Raw genomic sequence first — 11,266 nt, 5'->3', positions numbered from 1 at the left:
AGGCCTGTGGTCTCTATTAGACCCTAAATGAGCCCGCAAAGGCAGTGAAGGGATTTCCTCTGGCTGTGGCTGAGGCTTGCACCCTCGCCGATGCTTGCTCAGTGGTCCGTGTAGCAAGTCAACCTGGTTCTTGGGAGACCTGGATCTAAAGTCATTTCTTCCCTGTGTGTCCTTGGTCAAGTCAGTCACCTGAGCCCTGTGGACCTCTTTCTTCCTCTGTAAATGATGTGCTGTGTGTTGGGTGAAGGGCTGGAATGGATCCATGATTTCAACCCCCTCTATGGCTTTCAGGGGTGGAATCTCCCTTTTCCTAATGAAATTATACCTGGAAACCTACCTGGAAACAGAGAAAAGCAGAGCTGCACTGTTAAGAGTGGGGATGGAGGGCTAGAACCTGCCCACAGGTTTGTCCCTCACCCCCCTGGGGGGCACAGGCTTGAAAAACTGGATAGATGGCCTCTAGGAGCCCCTCCAGATCTGACAAGCTGTACTCTGCTATTGTCCTGTCATAAAATGTCCTAAGACACATAGCTGGAGGTGCTATGATTCTTTTTTTAATTGTTTTTTTAAAAAGTTTTTTTAATGTTCACTTATTTTTGAGAGAGAAAGAAAAGTGCAAATGGGGGAAGGGGCAGAGAGAGAGGGAGACACAGAATCTGAAGCAGGCTCCAGGATCTGAGCTGTCAGCACAGAGCCCGATGCGGGGCTCGAACCCACGAACCGTGAGATAATGACCCGAGCTAAAGTCGGATGCTTCACCGACTGAGCCACCCAGGCACCCCTGGTTGTGCTGACTCTGATGCACTATGATCTATATTTGTAATGGTCAATGTGCAGTGACTCTAGTCTTTGGTTCTAGAAGCCTATGACTCTGTGACTAATTCCGTCCCCTCTTTGGGGAAGCAGATGTACTCGGAGGAATTCATAGCCAAACCACTCACTAAAGAAGCTTTTACCAAATTTCTTCAAACTGTCAGGCTTTGTTTCTGACAATGGACCAGTGATGACATCCTCCCTCATGGCCCAACACCTTCTCTTCTCTTAGACATGTCCCAGATGTTCACCAGTGGCCCACATAACACTCCTAAGAAACACATCTACCCTTTCACTCCCGCTTCTCAGATACAGGAAACTGAGATTTGCACAGCACACCCAAGGCCACCCAGAAAGGTGGTGGCTGAACTGAAAATAGACAGCCAGACTTCCTAAACCTGACTACTCAGAATTTCCTAGGCTCCAGGAAGAAGCAAGGAGATAAGATGTTGTTTAAAGTTTGGAGAGCCTTTCATATATATATATATATATATATATATATATATATATATATATGTATATATATATGTATTTTTTAAAAATGTTTATTTATTTCTGAGACAGAGAGAGACAGAGCATGAGCAGGGGAGGGGCAGAGAGAAAGGAGACACAGAATCCGAAGCAGGCTCCAGGCTCTGAGCTTGTCAGCACAGAGTCCAACGAGGGGCTCGAACTGACAAACTGTGAGATCATGACCTGAGCCGAAGTTGGTCGCTCAACCGACTGAGCCACCCAGGCGCCCCGGAGAGCCTTTCTTGAAAGAAAGAGTCAGTGGATTCATTCCTCTGGATTGGAGAATGTCTACACTCCCTCCAGAATCCAAATGTAAAATTACCGTGGATTTGGGTGCCCTTGGGAAGTATTTTCTGACCCCATTCCCCTCCCCTCCACTGTGTCTGCCTCAGGCATCAGTGTTAGGACTGGCCCTTGTGGCTCTTAAGAAAGAACTCTCCAAGTATGTTCTATTTGTGACAATAGCTTAAATGTGGGGAGGGACAGAGGGATTGTGCCTTTGAATCAGAATTAAAATCATAAGTGAAAGAATATGGATATTCCAGATGCCTGCTAGTCATGAAGTCTTTAGCTGCTGAAGTTATTTTTTCTCTTAGTAGGAGGGAGCCATCGAAGGCTTTTGAGAAGAGGCAGGACCAGAAGAGAACTACATGCTGAGAAGAGTAATCTCATATCAGATCAAAAGGGAGATTTTTCCGTTCAAGACTCCCACTCTGGTGTGGACTGGGCTTGAACACTGGCTCCATTAGGGTGAGCCAACTGGAACTCCCTGTGGGTAGAGAAGCTTGATTTATTTCTCAGAAACTTGGATGAACCCTTGAGTCATTTGCTAGTTTGTAGTCAGCCACTGCCGGGTTCTCGTGTAACAGAACAAGTCAAAGAACTGGAACGCCAGCAGGAAAGGAGCCAGTGTCTTGGGCCCTTGATGGGTTGTGTGACCTTGGGAAGGCCACAGAACCTCTTCTGAGCCTCAATTTATCTGTCTGTAAAATGCAGATAATAATAGCTACTCCTACCTACTTCCCAGGGCTGCAGGGGGGACAGATAATATGAGAGGTGAAAGCACAGGGAGGAAGGACGCAGAGTAACACCTTATTAGGACCCATAATGGCTTGGTAAAGGGCAGCCCAAACCACCAGTGGACCAAGCGGCTTTTAGGAGAGCTGTAAAAGGCCAGGCCTGCCCAAGCCTGAAATTAGAAGGCAAAGAGGACGGAAAAAGGAAGTCCTCACCTACGACATGGATGGAAGGGAGCTGGGACGGGGGTGCCCCTTCTTTATTACTATTCTGATATTATTATTGATGACAAATACTCATGTCTATGTGTAATCCATAAGTTTAAAAAAAAAAAAACCTGCATGCGTTATCTCACATGGTTTTGAGGGAAGGGGTGCGGTACTGGATGGAATTCATAGTTAAGAAAGTGGGCTCTGGAGTCAGATAGACCCGGTTTCAAATCCCAGCTCTACTACTCACCAGCTGTGTGGCCTTGGGCAGTTACATCTCCTCTCTGGTCCCAGTACAAGGGATATGGGATAAGTACCTATCTTGTGGAGTTGTTGAGAAGGCTGAATGAGTCAACATATGGCAGATGCCCAGCTCTGGAATCCACTCAGTACGAGTTAATCATTGTACGGAGATCACCACTCTTCTGACAGTTATTATGACCCTTGTTTTCTAAATGAGAAACTGAGGGCCAGATAATGGGAAAGCTCCACCCAAGTTCATCCACCTAATAGGTGGTGGACTTTAGTGCCAGCCAAGGATTGGAATCCACATTCTAAAATTTTTTTTTTTTCAACGTTTATTTATTTTTGGGACAGAGAGAGACAGAGCATGAACGGGGGAGGGGCAGAGAGAGAGGGAGACACAGAATCGGAAACAGGCTCCAGGCTCTGAGCCATCAGCCCAGAGCCCGACGCGGGGCTCGAACTCCCGGACCGCGAGATCGTGACCTGGCTGAAGTCGGACGCTTAACCGACTGCGCCACCCAGGCGCCCCGGAATCCACATTCTAAAAAGAGAGACTCGGAGAGGGCTGATGTAGCTGCAGCTAATTCTCTAGAGCAACACTCTCCAGCGGAAGTTTCTACAAGGATGGGGATGTTCTGTATCTGAGATGTCGGGAGCCACTAGGCCCGTGTGGCTATCAAGCCTTTGACATGTGGCTGGTACAACTGAGGAACTGAGTTTGTAATTTTATTTAGTTTAAATTTAAATAGCCACATGTGCCCAGGGGCTCCCGTATTGGCCGGCTTGGCTCCAGAGAGCATGGTGCGGGAGCCAGGAACCGAGGGTGCGTGGGGCTCAGAGGAGGAGGCAGGGCCCCCCTATCTGGTAGGCACAGTGGGCACACCCAGGGCCCGCGGTACTTTTAGGGACCCATGAAAATGTTTTAATTTCTATTAAATCCAGAAGAAAGCAAGCAAACTTTTAGGCTGAAGAAAATGTTACCATTTCTAAAAACATATTTATCTTTATACAAATATTGCCATAAGATACAATTTCTAATTTAATGCCTAAGACCCTTGAAAGTCATAAGGTGACCCAGGGGAGATGGATATTTGAAGGAAACAAAGGGCTTCCAGGCACCTGGGTTTTAAGGAGGAAAAGGGACAGAGTGGGGAAGGATGAGAAAGTGTTTTGTTTTTGGGTCTCTTCTGCCCAAGCCACTCATTCAATGCTTATTTACAGAGGTCCTGTCCTATGAGGGCATTCAAGACAAGACAGAGGAGGTCCTTGCTCTTGTGGGGGCTCTATTCTAGTAGCAGAGAGAAAGAGATGACAGTTTCGGGTGGTCAGGGGAGCCGTCCATGACAAGGTGACATTTGAGCAGGGGGAGGGCCACAAAGCCTTCTTGAGAAGGAGCTTCAGGCAGAAAACACAGGCAGTGCAAAGGCCCCAAGGCAGGAGCAAGGCGGTCATGCAGGCTGACTAGAGGGCACAAGCCCTCTCTAGAGTTATCGCCCCACCCCCGCCACCCCCAGCCTCCCAGACACCGAGGCTGTTTCAGCCACAGTTCATCACCAAGGTCAGCTTCCTAATGGGAGAGAAACCCATTCGTGCCCACATCTCCATCCAAACTGTGAGGACAAGGGAGTCCAGGAGGGCCCTGCTTCACCCCTCGGTGCTGTTCCCCGCTGGCTGCAGGCATTCTAGCTTGCAGACCCCGACACTCGGTGAGGCCCAGAGGGCGCAAGAGGCCTCTTCGTCTTACATGGATCTGTAGGCTTTCCATGTGGGGCTGAAATCTCCTTAAGCCAGAAGCGTCCCCAGGATCAGTGGGCTCGGGGGTAGAGAAAGGAGGGAAGGCGCCCTGCCCCACTTCTTGAGGGGCCCTCTGGCCAGAGTGGTTTTTAAGGTGAAAACCCGCTCCAGTTCAGTAGGGCATGGAATGATATTTATCAATTAGAAGCTTGGGAGACAAGCAGGGGAACAGAGCATCCCCTCTGGGTTCTACATCTGTGCCTTGGGACAGATCAGGACACAAGTGTGAACTCAGCCTTGTGGGAAAGCCACTGGGAACCTTTGATTCTTCCTCCTGGGCGGGAAGATACTCGGAGGTCCCTGTATGGGAGAAGCAGGGGAGAAGGGCTGTCCTGAAGGTCTGGATTCAGGGTGGCTCTCTGGGAGCGAGGAAGGTTGTATTCTGAAGTCAGGAGATACTCTCCTAGAGGACTGAAAAACTTCTTTCAGAGAGTAGAACAAATTGCAGAGACCAGAACATCCCTGCTCTACGTAGCCTTGTCTAGCGGGTGCTTCCTGCAACTCTGATCCAAAGGGATCCTTTGCAAAAGGGTGAGTTTTCAGCCGTAGAGACACCAAGTTCCAAATTGGGTGACCTTTGGAGAACTAACTTAACCTCTGTGACTCTGTTTTTCCTCATCTTCAAAAGACAGATACTAAGTGAACCTACCTCAGATAGTTGTTCTGAAGGTTTGACTAACTACATCGTTCCTATTAAACGTTTAACACAGTACATGGCACCCGGCAATCACTAAATAAATGCTTAGCTGTCGTTATTTTATGTTTTTTATTTAAAAAACATTTTCTTTAATGTTTATTCATTTTTGAGAGACAGGGCACGAGCAGGGGAGGGGCAGAGAGAGAGGGAGACACAGAATCTGAAGCAGGCTCCGGGCTCCGAGCTGTCGGCACAGAGCCTGACCCGGGGCTTGAACCCACCAACTGTGAGATCATGACCTGAGCCAAAGTCAGACACTTAACCGACTGAGCCACCCAGGGGCCCCTAGCTGTTGTTATTTTAAAACCATCATTATTATTATTATGTGAAATGGATTAAAGAGAGCTGGCGCTGTGATATCTGTGAGTTGGGGGTATGGGGCCCCGTCTCCCATTTGTTGCCGCCTCTACCTTCTCAGGCATGTCTGTGAAATTCCCAAGCCGCCTCAGGGCACCGCCTGAAACCTATGAGGAGTCTCATCTATTTATAAAGATGGGACAACTATGACCAGAGCGGGGAACGCATTGTATTAAATCACATGTGACGGTGGTGGTGCACCTGGAACTAGAACCCAGCGTCCCTGCCCAAGTTGCTCCCCTCAACCCAGCTTTCCTCCCAGCTTGGAGGCTCCTTGGGAACCCACAAAGTCACCGTCCTCCTACTCACTAGCCAGGAGGAGGCCGCAGGGGGAAGGAGCCAGGCCTTGGGGTCAGACCCGGCCTCAATCCTGCCTCGGCTTGCACTGAGGGGCATGGCTTTGTCCGTCTGAGCCTCAGTTTCCCCATTGGTCACATGGAGATATAGCAGTGCTAACCTCATGGAGGATTTAATGGGCTTCCGCATGGAAAACATATAGCACAGTGCCAGGCACCCGGAAAATAGCTAATGTTATTACTATTACTAATTATGACCATTGTAAAAGTACACTAATGCTTTTACCATTACATTAGGTGTTCAAAAAGCACGTGCGGAACGAAGCAGTTATTCTCTGTATGTGTACTGATCCCTGCCTGTGTCTCAGGAGCTCCTTGCCAAAGCACACTTCACACGGAAACACACACACACACACACACACACACACACACACACACCTGTGGGTTTTTGTGACATCCCTTCTCTCCTCACAATGGTCCGTCGCAAAGCTCCAACAGCAGCTTAAACAGCCTCAAAATAGTAAGAATAACTTCTATTCCTGTCACCCTTTTTCCCAGTAACAGGTGCAGAGAGCTAACAGATGCGATGTCATTCAGAGGCTGAGGGGGGCAGTAGGGTGGGTGTGAGGTGGCAGTGAAGACAGGAGGTAGAGAATGCGGTGGACACACCACAACAACGTGAACTTCGACCTTTTTCGTTCTGCCGCTGACATGCGGGGGTGGCCTCTCTGGGCCCCATCCTATGTGATCTGGGTAGGGAGGCCATGCGGCATTGCCCCCCTCTCTGTCCAGGACACAACGAGCTACCTTCCCAGGAAATAGCAGGCCCTGTAGCCGCCGGCGACGTGAGTCCCCTTCCCCTTAGCTGGTTCTGAGAGGCTGCTGGGATAGAAGCTTCTCGTGGTGCCTTGTGCGTGTTACTGTCAGCCACCTGTGGCCGCTCCCAGCCAGGTCTACCTCTAACTCAGGACCCCAGGGGTGGGGAGGCTGTTGTCAGGGCCACATAACCTGGCGGTCACGGGCTCAGGCTCTGGCCTGAGGCAGCCCGCTTTTGAGTCCTGCCTGGGCCCATTGCTGGCTGTGTGACCTAGAGTAAACTACTGAACCTGACTGAGTTTCAGTGTCTTCACGTAGAAATTGGAGAAGGTGATCAGCAGGCTGTAGAGGAGGCTCAGTTAAGAAGAAGTGCCTTTGGTGCCTGAGACAACCCACAGGGCACCCCGCTCATGGGCCCCCACCTGCAGACCCTGTGGGGAAGATGAGTCCCCACGCCTTGGTGTCAAGAGTCTTTGGTAACCTGTCAGAGGCCCAAGCATGGGTCCCAGGGGAGCCCCTGAGAAAATGCCCTCATTTATGGGACCTCCACTCGTCCATCTGGGAATGGGGACTGGTCCCTGCTCTCCTGCCTTAGCAGCTAACCCTCCACTGAGCCACTGTCAAACGATCCCCCTTGGGTGGTGACATGTGGGGAGTAGGAAATGTTTACAGAGGCACAGACACCGGTCCCAGCTGATGTTTACTGAACATTTACTCTGTGGTGAGGCCCCGCCCTAAGCACTTGGCATGCGTTATCACTTTTTTTTTTAATTTTTTTTTTCAACGTTTATTTATTTTTGGGACAGAGAGAGACAGAGCATGAACGGGGGAGGGGCAGAGAGAGAGGGAGACACAGAATCGGAAACAGGCTCCAGGGTCTGAGCCATCAGCCCAGAGCCCGACGCGGGGCTCGAACTCACGGACCGCGAGATCGTGACCTGGCTGAAGTCGGACGCTTAACCGACTGCGCCACCCAGGCGCCCCGCGTTATCACTTTTAAACTCGCTCACAGTAGCCCTAGAATTATCCTCATTTTGTACACGAGGTAAATGAGACTCAGAGAGGTTACTCAATTCACACAGCGAGACTGTGGCCGAGGCAGGATTAAAACTCAGATCACCTGTGTGTCTAACAGTTCCCTGGCCTGCCTCCCCATTCCCCGGGTGGGGGGGTTGGAAATAGCACTTGCGATTGGAAATAGCACTTGAGAGAAGGGAGAGATCATATAACCACGGATCCTCTCAGCCTAGCCAACACAGATTCTCGGCAAAGGCTCTGTCTCCAGCCTTCTCTCTCCATCCCATTCCCTCGGGCCTGGCCTGGCCTAGCCATGCTGTCTGTTCAGCCCAGTCCAAATCCCGCTGAGCAGAACTGCCTAGAACAAAGCCGGCAGGCGGGCAGGCCTCAGCAGGCAGGGAGCGGCACTCTAGCAGTGGGACACGACAGGCAGTTCCGCTGTCCGAGGCCCCCCCCACCCCCGCCCCTGTCAGTGCAGTGGAGCTGGCTGTACCTGACTGTGGCGGTGGGGGGGTAGGGGCACCAAAGGGTTAGGGATATGTGTGAGCGTCAAGGTGCGTGCTGAGATGCTAAGCAGCCTCTGCTGGCGGGCTCCTGGCCAAGCTTTGGAGTTCCCCACTCCAGCCCCCTGGGCTCCGTCCACACCGATTCCACTTTCCCCTCTTCCCTGTGACTCGCGCTCCACTCAGCCATGGCAGACACGGAACAGAGTCACTGGGCCCACTGTCTTCTCACAGGACAGGACTGGCCATTGAATTGAACCAGTGGTTCCCACCATTGGAAATTCCCTAAGGGGGTGGAGGTGGGGGTTACGTATTCCCAGCCCCACCCCAGATCTACTAAACAAAATCATTAGGGGTGGGGCCCAGGAATAGATGTTTAACGAGTTCCCGGGGTGATTTTGGTGAGACTGGTGTTTGAGATCTGCTGAACAAGGTCACCTCTTCTTTTAGGATCTTATGTTTTACCACGCCTCCTTTCAAAGTGGATAGCCCATAGGTGGCCCTCTCCTAGGCCCCAGTGGAGAGGGGTGGGGAAGAGAGGAAAAGACTGCAAGCTCATAAGAAGTGCTTTGCAAATGCCAGTGTGTGAAAAATCACAGCCACATCTCAAGGAGTCTGATTTAGTTGGGCTGAGGTGGGCTGGGGGTACACGCTTTCCCCTGTAGGTGGTCTGCTGACCACACTGGGGGGAAGACTGGCCCTCAGGCAAAGCAGACACAAGGCCAACTCTAGAGTCAAATACAAGAGCAGACCGGGGAGGGAAAGCAACAGGTCTGATTCCCGCGTCTGACTTTCACCTGAGAGCCTCTGAATCTGCAAACCTGTCTGTGCCCCCAGCACCTCAGACCCTGGAGGCAAATATTTATCATCCTGTGGTCAGGTCTATCCATCTCTTGAGTAGAGACTCAATTCCTCAACCCCATGAACCATGTTCTACTTGGAGTAAATTGAGCTAAGCTTCAAAATAAAAGGGTTCGAGGGGCCCCTGGGTGGCTCAGTCGGTTAAGCCACCGACTTTGGCTCAGGTCATGATCTCATGGTTCGTGGGTTCAAGTCCCATATCGGGCTCTGTGCTGACATCTCAGAGCCTAGAGCCTGCTTCGGATTCTGTGTCTCCCTCTCTCTGTCCCCCCCCCCCCATTTGTGCTCTGTCTCTCTCTCTCAAAAATAAATAAACATTAAAAAAAACTAAAAAATAAATAACAGGGTTCAATCCACATACATATACCTCATGACCCCGCAATTCTTCTTAGGGGACACAACGGAAGTATATTCACCAAAAGACTCATGCAGATTGCTCCAAGAAGCACCACTATAATAGCCCTACGTTAGAAATAACCTGAATGTCCATCAAGAGCAGAATGGATAAGTAAACTGTAGAATGGTCATATAAGGGAATACTATGTATCAGGGGAAATGAAGTATTGTTCTGGGCAACAATACAGATGAATCCCACTCACATACTGTGGACCGAAAGCAGCCATATGCAAAAGAGTCCGTACTGTACTCTTCCAACTATATAACGTTTAAAAACAGGCAAACTTATCTGTGGATTAGAGTAAGATAAAGTTTCCCCTGTGAGGGGGTTAGTGACTGGAAGGGGCACAAAAGAGGTTTCTGGAATGGTGGTAATGTTCTGTTTCTTCATCTGGGAACCGGTTAGTTTCTGGAAAATTCATTGGGCCATACGCTTAGGATTTGTGCATTTCTCGTATGCCTATGACACTTCATTAAACAGTGTTCTAAAAATGCCAGTAAAGGGCTTCAAAGAGCTTTTAATAAAAGGGAAGACATTGAAATAATAAAAGCATTCTGGCTATGGCACACTGCACGGGATTTCATCGCTATGGGATCTTGGGTTCTTCCTGCCCCAGAAGCCAGGAAGGAGACAGTTGTCAGAAACCAAGAAGCACGGGAGCTGTGCCAGGGCATACCAGGACTGTGGAACACCAAGGTCTCAGCAGCTCCCTCTCCCACCCCCACCTGGCCCGCCCTCCGCTAACCGCAAGGGCAAGGCAAGACCGCTTTCCACTGGGTTCCCAGGCTCAGCTGAGTCCCCATTCATTGGAGTTTACTTCACTCAGCATTTTTCTGTCCTCAGCACAGTCTTCCGGTCCCTTCTCTTGTTTGATCCCCTCAAAGACCCTATGAGGGAAGTCGAGACCCAGAGAGGGGGAGTCAAAAGATTCGGCCAAGGTCATACTGCCAGCAAGTGGCCCAGTCAGGACGCAAACACAAGGCTTCAGATACCAAATCCAATATTCCTTTGGCTACACCACAGAGGGGCTTTTCCCAGTAATAGCCCTGCTGACTATGACTTCACTTAGTGAACATGTGCCTGTCAGAGCCCGTCAACAACCCAACAGTATAAGTCCTATCATTGCGTCTCCATCTGATAAGTGAAAAACCTGAGGGTCAGAAAGCCCGAGAGCCTTGTCCAAGGTCAGTGGCCAGTAAGATGGAACATGGATTGGAAAAATAGCCTCTCCAAGTTGAGTCCGAGCTCTGAAACACTAGTTGAGTGGTTCCCAAAGCCAGCTGGACCTCACCGAGAGCTTGTAAAAACACAGATTCCCTGGTCCCACACCAGATCCCACGTTCTGGTGCTGTAGACCCAGGATGGGGCTGCAGAATCTGTGTTTTTAAAAGCAGGCCTAGGCATTTTGGGAGCTCAGCCCTAAACGAGGCTGGCACTGAAGTATGACAGTAAAAACAAAACAACTCAAAGGTAAAGTTTAATCGACAACTTCCAAATTAACTCACCGAGCCTCTCTAATAATTAGGGCTCTCCTAATGATGATACACACTCCACAAGAAGGTATTTGACAACAGCCCAGCTGGCTGGATAATCACTACGTTTGTGTGTGTGAGGGGGTGGGTGTAGGGACTGGCGAGGAGCAGCAGGAGGGCTCTGGGGGACGGCGGGGGAGGGGTGCACTGGTCGTGGCTGCTTTTGCTCCAGTTGCTGGTTATCACTGCTGTGAGCGC

This window comes from Lynx rufus, unplaced genomic scaffold (genome assembly GCF_022079265.1).
Source record: "Lynx rufus isolate CCGP_SWC_20201006 ecotype Redwood Valley unplaced genomic scaffold, mLynRuf1.p SCAF_1, whole genome shotgun sequence".
In the NCBI taxonomy this organism is placed as follows: Eukaryota; Metazoa; Chordata; class Mammalia; order Carnivora; family Felidae; genus Lynx; species Lynx rufus.
The sequence above is the reverse complement of the archived record's forward strand: the minus strand, read 5'-3'. Positions refer to the sequence as shown.